Source organism: Cryptomeria japonica, chromosome 5, assembly GCF_030272615.1.
Source record: "Cryptomeria japonica chromosome 5, Sugi_1.0, whole genome shotgun sequence".
NCBI lineage: Eukaryota > Viridiplantae > Streptophyta > Pinopsida > Cupressales > Cupressaceae > Cryptomeria > Cryptomeria japonica.
In genome coordinates, this window is record NC_081409.1 from 59,182,169 (window position 1) to 59,194,892 (window position 12,724).

Here is a 12,724-nt window from a genome sequence, read left to right on the forward strand (position 1 = left end):
GGGAGGGAAGAAGCTGGAATGTTCTTGAGATTAGAATTATCATGCTGATTAGATATGGGGAACTCAAACGTTGGGTCCAAAGGTGGTGGTGGATTATTTTCACCAGGAGGTGGTTTTCCTTGCATTGGACTTGTGGGGGGAGTTACTATATGAAATTCTTCTTCTTGGGGTCCAAAGAGGAACTGAAGACTTCCTTCTGGAAATTCATATTCAAGGTGGTTCAAATTCTATGGGGTTTGATAAAGTTTAGCAAAAGGATTTATATCTGGAGAATTAATTTTTGCATGATTAGGATGACTGAGCAGAAATCTACCTAGAACGTCTCTTCTTCGCCTATGCATACAGATTCATAAAAAAAAATTGAACAATCAGGTATGCTAGAAAAACAATTAACTACAAACTAAAAAGACAATAACCATAACAAGTTCTTAATTCGACACCATCCCCAGCAACGGCACCAAAAATGTTCAACCCAACAATAAGAATAATAACTCTAGTTAAAGTCTCAACTCAAAGTTTGGACATTCACTTGGTAAAGTCACTATTTCTATAGGTAGTGTTCATTTGATTGACAACCCAAGGACGTAATACTTGAAATGAATCTGCACTATATATTCACTAAGTTCCTGCAACAACTACTCTATATTACTGTAGCAACTAACATTATGCAGAAAAGATAAATAAGAATTGAAACTATTGAAAGGCTATAGGAAAACCTTTGCATTAACATAAATGCATTCAAACAATACTGGCTAAGTTCAATGCTAATAAACAGAAATTACTTTGTTTTGGTTTGGCTGCAGGAACAGTCAGTGGATCTGTTTCCAGTGGCTACATGAATAGTCAATGCAAGAACATCTACTGTAGCTAAGGAAGAAAACTAATCTTAACAAATGCACAGGAACACTCACCAAGTGGGCCCCCTTGGGTGAGTGATTCCAGGCTTCCCTAAAACAACTCTAAGTGCTCAGAATAACATATTTTTATTCATCGTTCTTTGGAAGTCATTACATGATTCAACATAAAAAGAAACTCAAAAACACTTGTAAAAATCCTTTGCTCTGCTTTCTGTCTTTTTCTATCTAGCCTCTGAGAAGAGATGAAGAGATTATTTTAAAAGAAAACATCTATTTTAGACAACACAGATCACGTCGAAGAGAAGAGACGGATAACTAATCGAGAAAGGAGATAGCTGGAGTTAAGCTATAGAAAATGCGGATTTAAATCAAACCACAGTCATAACATACTGTGGCGGTATTTAAAACACCAATGTCCACTTGAGTTAGACATCAGTAGTGTCATGTGATTTCTTCTCCTATGTCGTTCCTTATGCTTTTCAGCATCTCTGTTGTTCGATCTTTCAGTCATCTTCTTCAATATCTCTTCCTGCAACTGGCGTGATAGGCAAGCTTCCACCGCAATGTCATTTATTCCTTACACTTCAAAAGAAATAACATACATACATATTTTATTTAATCAGGACATCTATTAATTTTACACATGATATTGCCCTAAACAATCTGCATGGCAACAGGAATGAATAACATGGTTGCAGGAATAAACTAGCAAAGACAAAACATGTTTTAATAGGTTCAGGCTAACATCTGAAATACATATAGTAGGCTTTCGATACATCATTACTATTATGTAAATCAAAATATGACAAAATCTCAAGAATTCTAAGGACAAAAATATGCCAATGTCTAAACTCATCACTCATGATTGAGCTTATCACATCACATATACTCAAAAAATAGTCACAAAACATTTACACAAAAAATAGTCACAAAGCATTGTCACATATTATTCAAAAATGTGCCTCTAAATATGGTCAAATCAGCTCTTGGCTATTTGATTATACAAAAAATGTCTTACTAATCATCTCACGGACTTTTATACAAAATTTGGCATTACAATATGTGTGATTCAGCTCATCGTCATTTTAATATACAAAATTTGGCATGTACATATGTACAAATCAGCTCATTGCCACTTAAATATACAAAATTATGCCCCTAAACATGTAAAAATCAGCTCATGTGCATTTATATATACAAAAAATGAATATAGAACAATTCATCGACGATTTGTACAAAATTCTCAAAATCATTCTACTCTGAACCATAGAATCAATCAAGTGAGCCTTCAGGATTGGCTCTAACCCGTATTGTGTCAAGTATTGCCTCGTAGTCAAATTCATGAACTTTCCATAAAATCTTGTTATGAGGTCTACCACGATACTTCATCAAATGAATATTTGTTACAACAACAAGGTTAGGGAAATTAAGAATATGTCTATGTGTTTCAAAGTCCTCAAACAACCAAACATCAGAATTCTTGATAGGGTATCTCCTAAGCCATGTTCCTGTCACGACAACAGACCCTATTGGGTACTCAATACCCTCTCCGTCAATGATTGTGGTTGTCAATTTTCTTTTTGGCTCAACGCAACGACATAAATAGTAATTTGTTCCTTCTTCATTGTTCTCTTCTGCAACAACTACATACACATGATCTGCATTTTATAAAGTGTTAATTAATACCAAAAATAAAGTATGATGTACAACAAAACGAACCAAAAGGAATACTCACAAAAAAATTAACTCAAAAAATCACCTAAAACCACTAGGTCAGATACATGGTCAAAATCCACTGATGTCTCCATCTGGCTCAATTGTAGTGCTTTGGGAATTGTATATGTATCAATGGGAACCAACGGTCTACAAGACCATTTGTCAACCCACTCTTGTGATTCACATTCTTCCCACAAACAATACATGCATGAAGAGAAAAAACATACCATCTGTCTCGTATAAATTACCAGTGAACTTGAATTTGAACTCATAAATGAGTGCATGTCACTCGATCCTACAACTGTAGAACAATCTAGAAAATTTTCAATGTTAGATTCAATGATCAACCAAAAATATCTATGAACCATTGATGTACCTGGATTACCTGGACCCATCATAGACTTACACCATCGCACAATTGTTTCTGCATCTATCAACTCAACCCCACCTTCGTACTTCAATTCTTCTCTAGCTAGGGATCTTTTTACACATGCTCTTGCACCATCGTGCTCTCCCTTACCATGTCCAGCCTCAGTGAAATTCCAAAAATGTTGTACACCGCTTGTCATATGCATCCTTGTCAACCAATAAAACATCCTTGCATTCTTGAATTGTGTGGTGCAATTATCTGACCATATTAAGTGTTGGTTGTATCTTATGTTCCTTTCCCTTAAACTATCAAAGAAAAATTTAAAGCATCCTTGTACAAACTCTGATGAATGAGTACGATCATCACTTATGTAGAAGTGATACTCTCTTACAACCTTTTTATCATCCTATGTGCTATCATCTGCATTCATGAATGCTATGTGTACAAAAATAGAAACTTGTGTAGAATGATAATACATAGATTGCACTTCATTTTGAGGTTGTAGTGTATAATTTTCAGTGAAATCAATGATAGAGACAATGGTTCCAAGAGTAAATGTGTCCTTACATAACTTGAATTGTTCATCTAACCATCAAGCTCTATGTGTATGCATTATGTACACATAAACTAGTTTCTCTTGAAACTTTTTCATAAATTCAGCTACACATATATCATTTTTCACTAGCTCACATCTCTTAAAATATTCTCCATTTTTAACTCCATATGTGACTATCTTGTATTTTCTGAAAGAAACTAGTTCGTACCAATTTCATGTGTGGTCTCCAAATGTACGTATCTTGGTAAACATTGCAAACCACCACATATAACACAAGAACCTTCCAAACAAGACATCTTATAATAAATGCAGCCATCATGTCTATTACATAGCACACTTGAAATAAATTATCTTACCAACTTAGGAGGTGCTTGTATATTGCATTCCTGCAAAACTTCATTAGTGTGCAAAGTAGAACAAATATGGAGAAAATATCATAGTACATGGAAAATTCAATATGCATCCTACAACAACACGTGGTACATACATGATTAATCTAAATATAAAAAGGTATTGTCATTTCAAAAAATCTTTGAGAAATTCTATTTGAGGAAACTTTTGAAGGAATCTTTCATAAAATTCAGTTTGAGTCATATCCAGATAGTGTTTGGCATGTGGCTCACGATTTGTAGACCCAATTCGCCTTCTAACAACATCTCTTTGGTTGGCTAAAACTCTTGTGTTGTCATGCCAAATGTTTTCAATTAATGTTCTTAGTGCATCAACAACAACCTTGTCTTTGTGTGGTAGTCTACCTGAGAATGCCCAAAGAGAATTATTGTTAGGTTACTCTATTTTTTCTCGCCTCTTTAATGTTTTACTTAATATTGTTCTACAAACATTTAATGACTTACTTGTTTTTCTTATCAAACGATCTTTTTTTATTTTCTTGCTCATTATGGTTGATGTAATGACACGTCGATTAGAATTAGAATCTTTAGTACATGATTTTGAACCAATAGCTTGATATGCATCAAATAGATTTCTCACAATAGTTCTTTCACTGTTACTTTTAGATTATCTTAGGCCTAGAATTTTCATTGTCTCTCTAAAATTCAAATTTTTAATCATTTGAACAATTAATTGACATCTTACGGTTTGATTTAAGTTTTCAAAATAGTTTTGCCATATTCTTTTAACCATTCTCCTACAAGTTCATTCATTCATTTTATTGGGCATTGGCTTCAATATATTCTCATCAATGTCAATTAGATACTTTGGTTTCCTATGAATGATTCTAGGAGGTGTTAACATCGGTGCATTATGTACATTCAATTCATCAAATAGAGAAGGTGTATGTTCATCATTTGATTGATTATTCAATGTGGTAACTTCGTCAATTGCATTAGGTTCATACGGTAAATCAAATGGATCTTCTTCAATTGCATTAGGTGCATTAAGTTCATTTCGTAAATCAAATTGAGATGTTGAGGATGACATACCTTCTTCTCCAATTTTTCTTATGTCACATAATTTCTTCATATGTTGCCTTTGTCTTTCCTTTTCAGCCTCTCATTGTTCTATCATTCCTCGCTTGTTCTTTCCCATGGTTGATATCGATTGTCCTAAATAGAATCATATTACATATATATGTAAACAAAAGTTCATAAACAAACAAATAACCATAAATATGCATCTTATCATTATTATTTTGAATCAAACTATTAAAAACTTACAATAATATTGACAAAACTAATAAGAACAACAATTCAATCATTTTAAATCATGCAAAAACAAAAAACTCACTTACTTTTATGTATAAAACTGTGATAGAAGCACAGACACAATTGCAGTGGGGCCTTTAACCACCTCAAAAACTTCTTTTGAGGTTGTTGAGGCTCTTGGGCAATTAAAATTATGTCTATGTACCGCGTATGCACTATATTAATAACAGTGTGCACATTGTTAGTCCATAAAATGTTGGCAAGCCCAACATTATTTTTTTTTCAATTTGTACTAATAAGTAGTGTGTATGCACTCCTAAGCCTAAAAAATGTTATGGCAGGGTAGCGAGCTAATAGGCTCAGTACCCCGTACGCTCTTACAAGTAATAAGTACCATGTACGTGCTCCTACGCCTTAAAAAATTTATGGCATGGCAGTGACTAATAGGTTCAGTACCTCGTACGTGCTATTTGTAGTAGAAAAAATGTGAATGAAAAGGGAGAGAGAGAGAGAGGGGGGGGGGAGAGGAGGGGGGAGAGAGGAGGGGGGGTGGAAAGGAGGGAGGGAGAGAGGGAGAGAAGAAGGAGGGGGGAGGGAGAGGAAGTGAGAGAGACAGGGAAGGAGGGAGAGGGGAGGGGAGAGGGAGGGAGGGATAGAAGAAGGGGTATGGAGGAAGGGAGAGGGCGAGAGAGAGAGAGGGGGGGGAGAGTAGGGGGAGGGAGAGAGAAGGAGGGGGAGGGAGAGGGAGAGAGGAGGGGGGTGGAAGGGAGGGAGGGAGAGAGGGAGAGAAGAAGGAGGTGGGAGAGAGAGAGAGAGAGAGAGAGAGAGAGAGAGAGAGAGAGAGAGAGAGAGAGAGAGAAGGAGGGAGAGGAAGAGATGGAGAGAGAGAGAGAGGGAGGCGGAGGGGGAGGGAGGGAGAGAAGAAGGGATATGGAGGAAGGGAGAAGGGGAGAGAGGGAGAGAGAGAGGGGGAGGGAGGGAGAGAGAGAGAGAGAGTGTGTGTGAGAGAGAGAGAGAGGGAAGAAGGAGGGCAGAGGGAGAGGAAGAGAGGAAGAGAGAGAGAGAGAGAGAGAGAGAGAGAGGGGGAGGGAAGGAGGGAGAGGGATAGAGAGAGAGGAGGGGTGGAGGGAGGGAAGGAGGGAGAGGGGGAGAGAGGGAGAGAGAGAGGGGGGGGAAGGGAAGGACGGAGAGGTAGAGAGGGGGAGAGAGGGAGAGAGAGAGGGGGGAGGGAGGGAAGGAGGGGGAGAGAGAGAGAGAGAGAGAGAGAGAGAGAGAGAGAGAGAGAGAGAGAGAGAGAGAGAAGGGAGGGAGAGAAGAAGGGGTATGGAGGAAGGGAGAAGGGGAGAGAGGGAGAGAGAGAGAGAGAGGGGGGGGAGGCAAGGAGGGAGAGGGAGAGGAGGGGGGAGAGAGAGGGAGAAGGAGAGAGAGGGGGAGAAGGAGGGAGAGAAGAAGGGGTATGGAGGATGGGAGAGGGGGAGAGAGAGAGAGGGGGGGAAGAGTAGGGGGGAGGAAGAGAGAAGGAGGGGGAAGAAAGAGAGGAGGGGGGGCAGAAGGGAGGGAGGGAGAGAGGGAGAGGAGGAGGGGGGAGGGAGAGGGAGAGAGAGAGAGAGAGGGGGGGGGGGAGGAGGGAGAGGGAGAGAGGAAAAGAGAGGGAGAGAGAGAGGGGGGGAGGGAGGGAAGGTAGAGAGAGGGAGACAGAGACAGAGACAGAGATAGAGAGGGAAGGAGGGAGAGAGGGAGAGAAGAAGGAGGAGAGAGAGAGAGAGAGAGAGAGAGAGAGAGAGAACATAATGACACCATATGGAGTCCTAAGGGGTCAAATGGTGTCCTAAGGGGTCATTGGAGACTATATGACCCCTTAGGACACCATATGACCCCTAACGACACCATATGGTGTCCTAAGGGGTCATAAGGTGTCCTAAGGGTCATAGGACACCATAAGACAAATAACAACACCATATGGTGTCATAAGGGGTCATAGGACACTATATGACCCTTAGAACACAATATGACCACTAACAACATCTAAGGGGTCATAGGGTGTCCTAAGGGGTCATATGACACTATATGATCCCTTAGCACACCATAGGACCTATAACGATACCAAATAGTGTCCTAAGGGGTCATAGAACGCCATATGACCCTTTAGAACACCATATGGTGTTTTTATGGGTCGTATGGTGTCCCGAGGGGTCATATGGCATCCTATGACCCCTGAGGACATCATATGGTGTTATTATGGATCGTATGGTATCTTAAGGGGTCATAACATGTCCTAAGGGGTCACAGAACACCATATGACCTCTTAGAAAACAATATGACCTCTAATGACACCTAAGGGATCATATGTTGGGCTAATAAAATGATATATTATTTAAAGTTATGAATAGAACATCATACAATACAACATCAGTAGTTTAGTTTTTATATAGCTAAGTTAGACCATTGTCAGCATAAGAGAGACTCCAAGAGAAAAAACAATTAGGCTTCACTAAAAAGCAAGTGTAAGAGCTTGACCTAACCCTAAGAGTACTACCTTTCTGAAACATGTGATGCTATTAAATTTGCAAGGTTATAGGACTGATCTCGATTGTGACTATAGGAATTGCACACTTGATTTCTTTCATGGGTATGTACCCTTCCAAGCCTTTTGACAAGTGATGATCATCATATACTACCACTCCCATACTTACAACAAACTTTAATTTCTTTAGGTGGCAGGCATTGTGTAATAACATGGGAACTCTCGCATACCCACCACTATCATTCTCCAGGACATCATATGTGTTACTCTCCCTCTTTCTCTTCCTATCAGTTGTTTCCTTCTGAAAAACATATTGCAAGTACTCTGACTCATCATTTTGCTTTGTTGACACTATTTTCCACATCTGAGCTACTCATTAAAAACACATTCAAGAATAATATTGCTACAGGTTTCCTTGCTTGTCACGGTAATGTACCCGTGGTTCAATTGCAGACCCTTCTTCCTCCTATTCAATATACACACACAAATCCATCAGTCAATTTTCTTAGGAGAGCATACATGATAAAAATCAAAGAGGAAGTTGCAGACAAGAAATAAATTCACTTACTTCTATAGAAGTGCAGACACAATTGCAATGGGGTATGGAGGGAGGGAGGGAGAGAAGAAGAGAGAGAGGGATGGGGTATGGAGAGAGAGAGAGAGAGGCACCTTGTATGCACTTGAGATGGGGAGACAATACACTTATATGTGTTTATATATATACTTAATATATTATATATTATTATATACATATATATATATATAAATATTATATATTATATGTATATACACATATTATATATACAATATCATATTATACACACCCAAAATTTAAACAAACTTAGCGTGTACACGCTATTTATAGTAAACATAGCGCGTGTGCACTGTTTATAGTAAAAATAGTGTGTACGTGCTTCTTACACCATAAGTACCCTGTATGCACTTTTTATACCATGAGTACCCCTTATGCACTTTTGACTGTTTAGGCTTGGAAATAGGAATAGATGACAAAGCTACGGTTTGGAAGTTTGACTTCCCTCCATTTCCCTCATTTTTTACGTGTTTTATTTTATCAACTTGGTTTATTAGCTTTGTCATCATCGGGTTTACACTTCATCAAGTGGGTATTTCTAAAATTTCCACCCTATTTTCACCCATCTTCTAAGCTTTCTAACCATATATTTTTTAAAAAATTTGAACAACAATAATATATTATTATTGAATTTCTTTTACCAGTGTCTCCATAGTTCTCACAAACATAGGTGCACCATTTTTTTAATAACTTTTGATATACTTATCCAAATTTAAAAAACTTTATATATTATTGTAGTGCACTTGATTCTTTACAAGTTAAAAAAAATAATTATATTTTCGATTTGTTTAGTGCAACTTATGCTTCACACACAAATAGGTACCTAATTTTCAGGATGTGCTCGATTGGGAAAATCATAAAAAAAAATACTCGACAAAAAATTACAAAAAAATACACATCTTCTAGTGCTCACTCTTAACTATCTTTCTACCAAAGGATTTGTCAAAATACTAAATCTAACTATGACGTTTTTGATGCTCATGCCAAACACTATGTTATGTTTTTCAGAAAAAATTAGGGTCATTTTTTTGTGCACGAAGGATTTGACCCCCTTAAATTTATCCAATTTTGAAAAAATTTAGTAGTTTGGAAAATAGATTCAGATTAATACAATATTTGCTCTTTGATTATCTTCATATATTGAGTGGATGACTTTCAAATTTTGCCTCCAAGTTCAGGTTCACCTAATTTCAGAAGAAAAAAAAAAGTGTCCACTTATACCCCCCCTTTTTGACCATCTTTGTGCACTTACCCTGGTGGCTAATAGAAAACCATCCACCACCTATCCCAAAATTTATTCCTTATCCCTTCATGGTGGCACCAATGGAAAAGGAACCTCCTGCATCCAGGCTGTAAGGGTTGATTAGTTTGAGGATCTGTGAAAAGTGCCCACAGGTCAACTTTGTTTATTTTCTTTTTCTTTACTTCAACATATTATAACTTGTTTGCATAAAATTGTTTATGTTCTTCTCTTTTGTTAGACCACATATTAATTTGGCCACTCATTGAACCTACATGGGCTACGATAGATTGGAGTCTCTGCAAGGCTTTTCCTATGAGAGGTTGTTGAATTAGGATCTTTAAGCTTATTTATCAACTCTTCAAGTTATTTTTTGTTGTTTTCAATTTGTCCTAATATGTTTTCTTGTGTGCCTAGGGGATGTCTAAGAATTGAGTGAGGAGTTGGTTGTATCTTTTCTTCAAAAGGCTCTTGACAAGGAGGTGGTGATGGGTTTTCAATATTCTTAGATGGATTTTGAATTCCTTAAATTTAAAATAAATTTCAATTTAAAAATCTAATTTAATCCACAATTTAAACAAAATTTGAGAGTAAAAAATTAGAAATACATACTTCTTTGATCCCCTCGACATTGTGGTGTAATTTTGATGATGATCTCACACCTCTGGGAGAAAAAACATGGTTTCAATTTGGCATGCACAGTTTGGAGGGTGAAAAAAATAGTGGAACATGTGGCTTCAGCAAAAAAAATGAGCACAAAAATGTGTTTTTTGCTTTTTATAAAACTTGTACCATTTGGCGCACACCAAATAAGTTGTGTGCCCTATTTGGCGTACACCAAATAGGGTGAATGCCTTATATGGTGCACGCCAAAGGGACTAATGGGGTCCCCCATCTTGGTGCACTCACCCATTGGCTTAGGGGGAGCTACCATCTACAAAATCTTTCAACTTCCTAGACTATATAAGATGATGAAACTTTCAACACACAAGATGATAGTTGTCAATTATCTCAAGTACATGATTGATAAGTATATTAAAATCTCTTGCTCAAAATTTTGAGGAAAAAACCTAATATGTGGTGCCTTGTGATATCAACCTAGATCTAAGTGATGATATGGCCATTTTGACAATCGCTCGCCTAAACAAGGACAAGGTGCATTGTTTGCAAAAAGTTAGGTCAAATACAAGGTAATTATGCTTTATTTGCACTTGATATAACCTCATTCAAACTCAAGCATTTGCATCAAGAGCAAAGAAGAGAAGAAAGCATTCAAAATATCTTGTGTATTTCATGCTAAAGGTGAAACCCTAGTGTCAGTACATGAAGGTATTCTCCTAAATTACATCAAACCCTTGTTTTTAAAGTGTAGAATAAATTGCAATTTGACAACTCCATGAGTAATTAAAATTTCTAGAAAACCAAGGCCAAAGTTTAAGAAACATTCATTTTAAGTCTATCAAGAATGGCAAGGATGGAGCACTCTCTTTCATTTTGGCATATGTGGTGTATATTGAGCATGTTAGGATTTACATTCACTCCACCCTAAATGAAATCAATCATATGAAGTTTCAAGAACTTAGAGGTGAACTCCTGAATGATAACATGACTTATTACAAATCAGAGTATGCAAATGTGGAAGCCAACTGGCTAGATGTTTGGAAGAATTACCCTAACTTCTACAACAAAGATGAATGGATAAGGTATGCCTTGAGCATAATTCATGATGATTTCATGTATCTTAATAAACCCTATAGTATCACTAAGGAGGCAATTAGGATTGCTACTAGTTTGTGCTCCACTAGACTAATCCAATGATGAAATCCATAAAAAAATATAAAAGTTAAAGAATTAGTAGGAGAAAAGTTGGACAAAAGGACCTTAAGTGTAAATTATATAACCTATCCAGGGGTTTGGTATTTTTCAATGGGCATTGCTTATAAAATTTACTACACAAATAGAGAAGGGCCTAGTATGGGTACTGCAATTCACACTTCTTCCAAGATAGTAAAGGAGGGAAAATACTTTGACATCTATGAAGTCATGACAAAACAACTAATGGAGAACCCAAAGATAACAAAAGAAACTGGCGACAACTTTAGGTATGCTACTCTCATCATTTGTCTCACATTTTACTTCTTGAATGAATTGCCTAGTTTTAAGGATAAGATCTAGTAACCACACATTCCCGTTGTTGCACAAATTAGCAACCATATGAGAGAATCTGGTAATGACAAGAACTATAACACTATGTGCTATGGATTTTTCAAAACTTTTCAAACGGAAATGCAAGCTAGATATAGAATTCCCTTCAAAGTTGTAAGAATATACCAAGGTCCAGTCACCTTTTTGGTTGATAAAGACAACTTATATAGAAGTTGTAGAACCTAGGACTATGTGGATCCCAAACTTGCCTTATAAGGTCTCCACGAAGGAGATAATCTCTTATGCATTGATATTCTACTCAAAAATCCTAAAGACACAACTGGAGAAAGGTTTTGAGTCTATGATGAAACAATTAATAAGACACATAAAGTTAGTGCAGAGGAATATCTCAATAAACACGAAGATGAATTGCATAGGAAATGGGGTTTTTCACAAAAGCCCTCATCTAAAGCCTCTATGGTGGATCCTCAAATAGATCCACTCCTTTAAAAGATACCCAAGGATATAGGAGAACCAATGGGTCCACATCTGCTACTACAACTACTCTACAACCCTCTAGATCCACACAAACTACTTCTACCAAAAGAAGAGCTACATTTGAAGCCCAAGCACAGATAAAAACTATATGGAAAAAACATGCAACACCAAAGGAGTTTTCCAAAAGAAAGAAGGTTCAAACAGAGGATGTTGAACGAGAGTAAGTCACCTTAAAACTAAAGAACATAGAAAAGAAGTCCAAGCGAACTCCTTCAGTGGTAGCTCCCCATGATCCCCTTCAATTAGATGCAATCTTAGCTGAAATTGTACAATATTGGATCCTATAAGAAATAGAAGAACTCTATCCAAAAGTGTCTCCAAAAGATCAAAAAACTATTGGAAAGGCAATAGTAATGTATTTGATCAAGTACAATGTGCCTTGAGTGACATATTAGATCAAGTTTCAGAGAGTCTTGCTAATTCCCTAAGGTGGAAGAGAGAAAAAGATATAGAAATGGATGAAGAGCTAACACAACAAGATCTTGACAAGGTCAAATCTTTT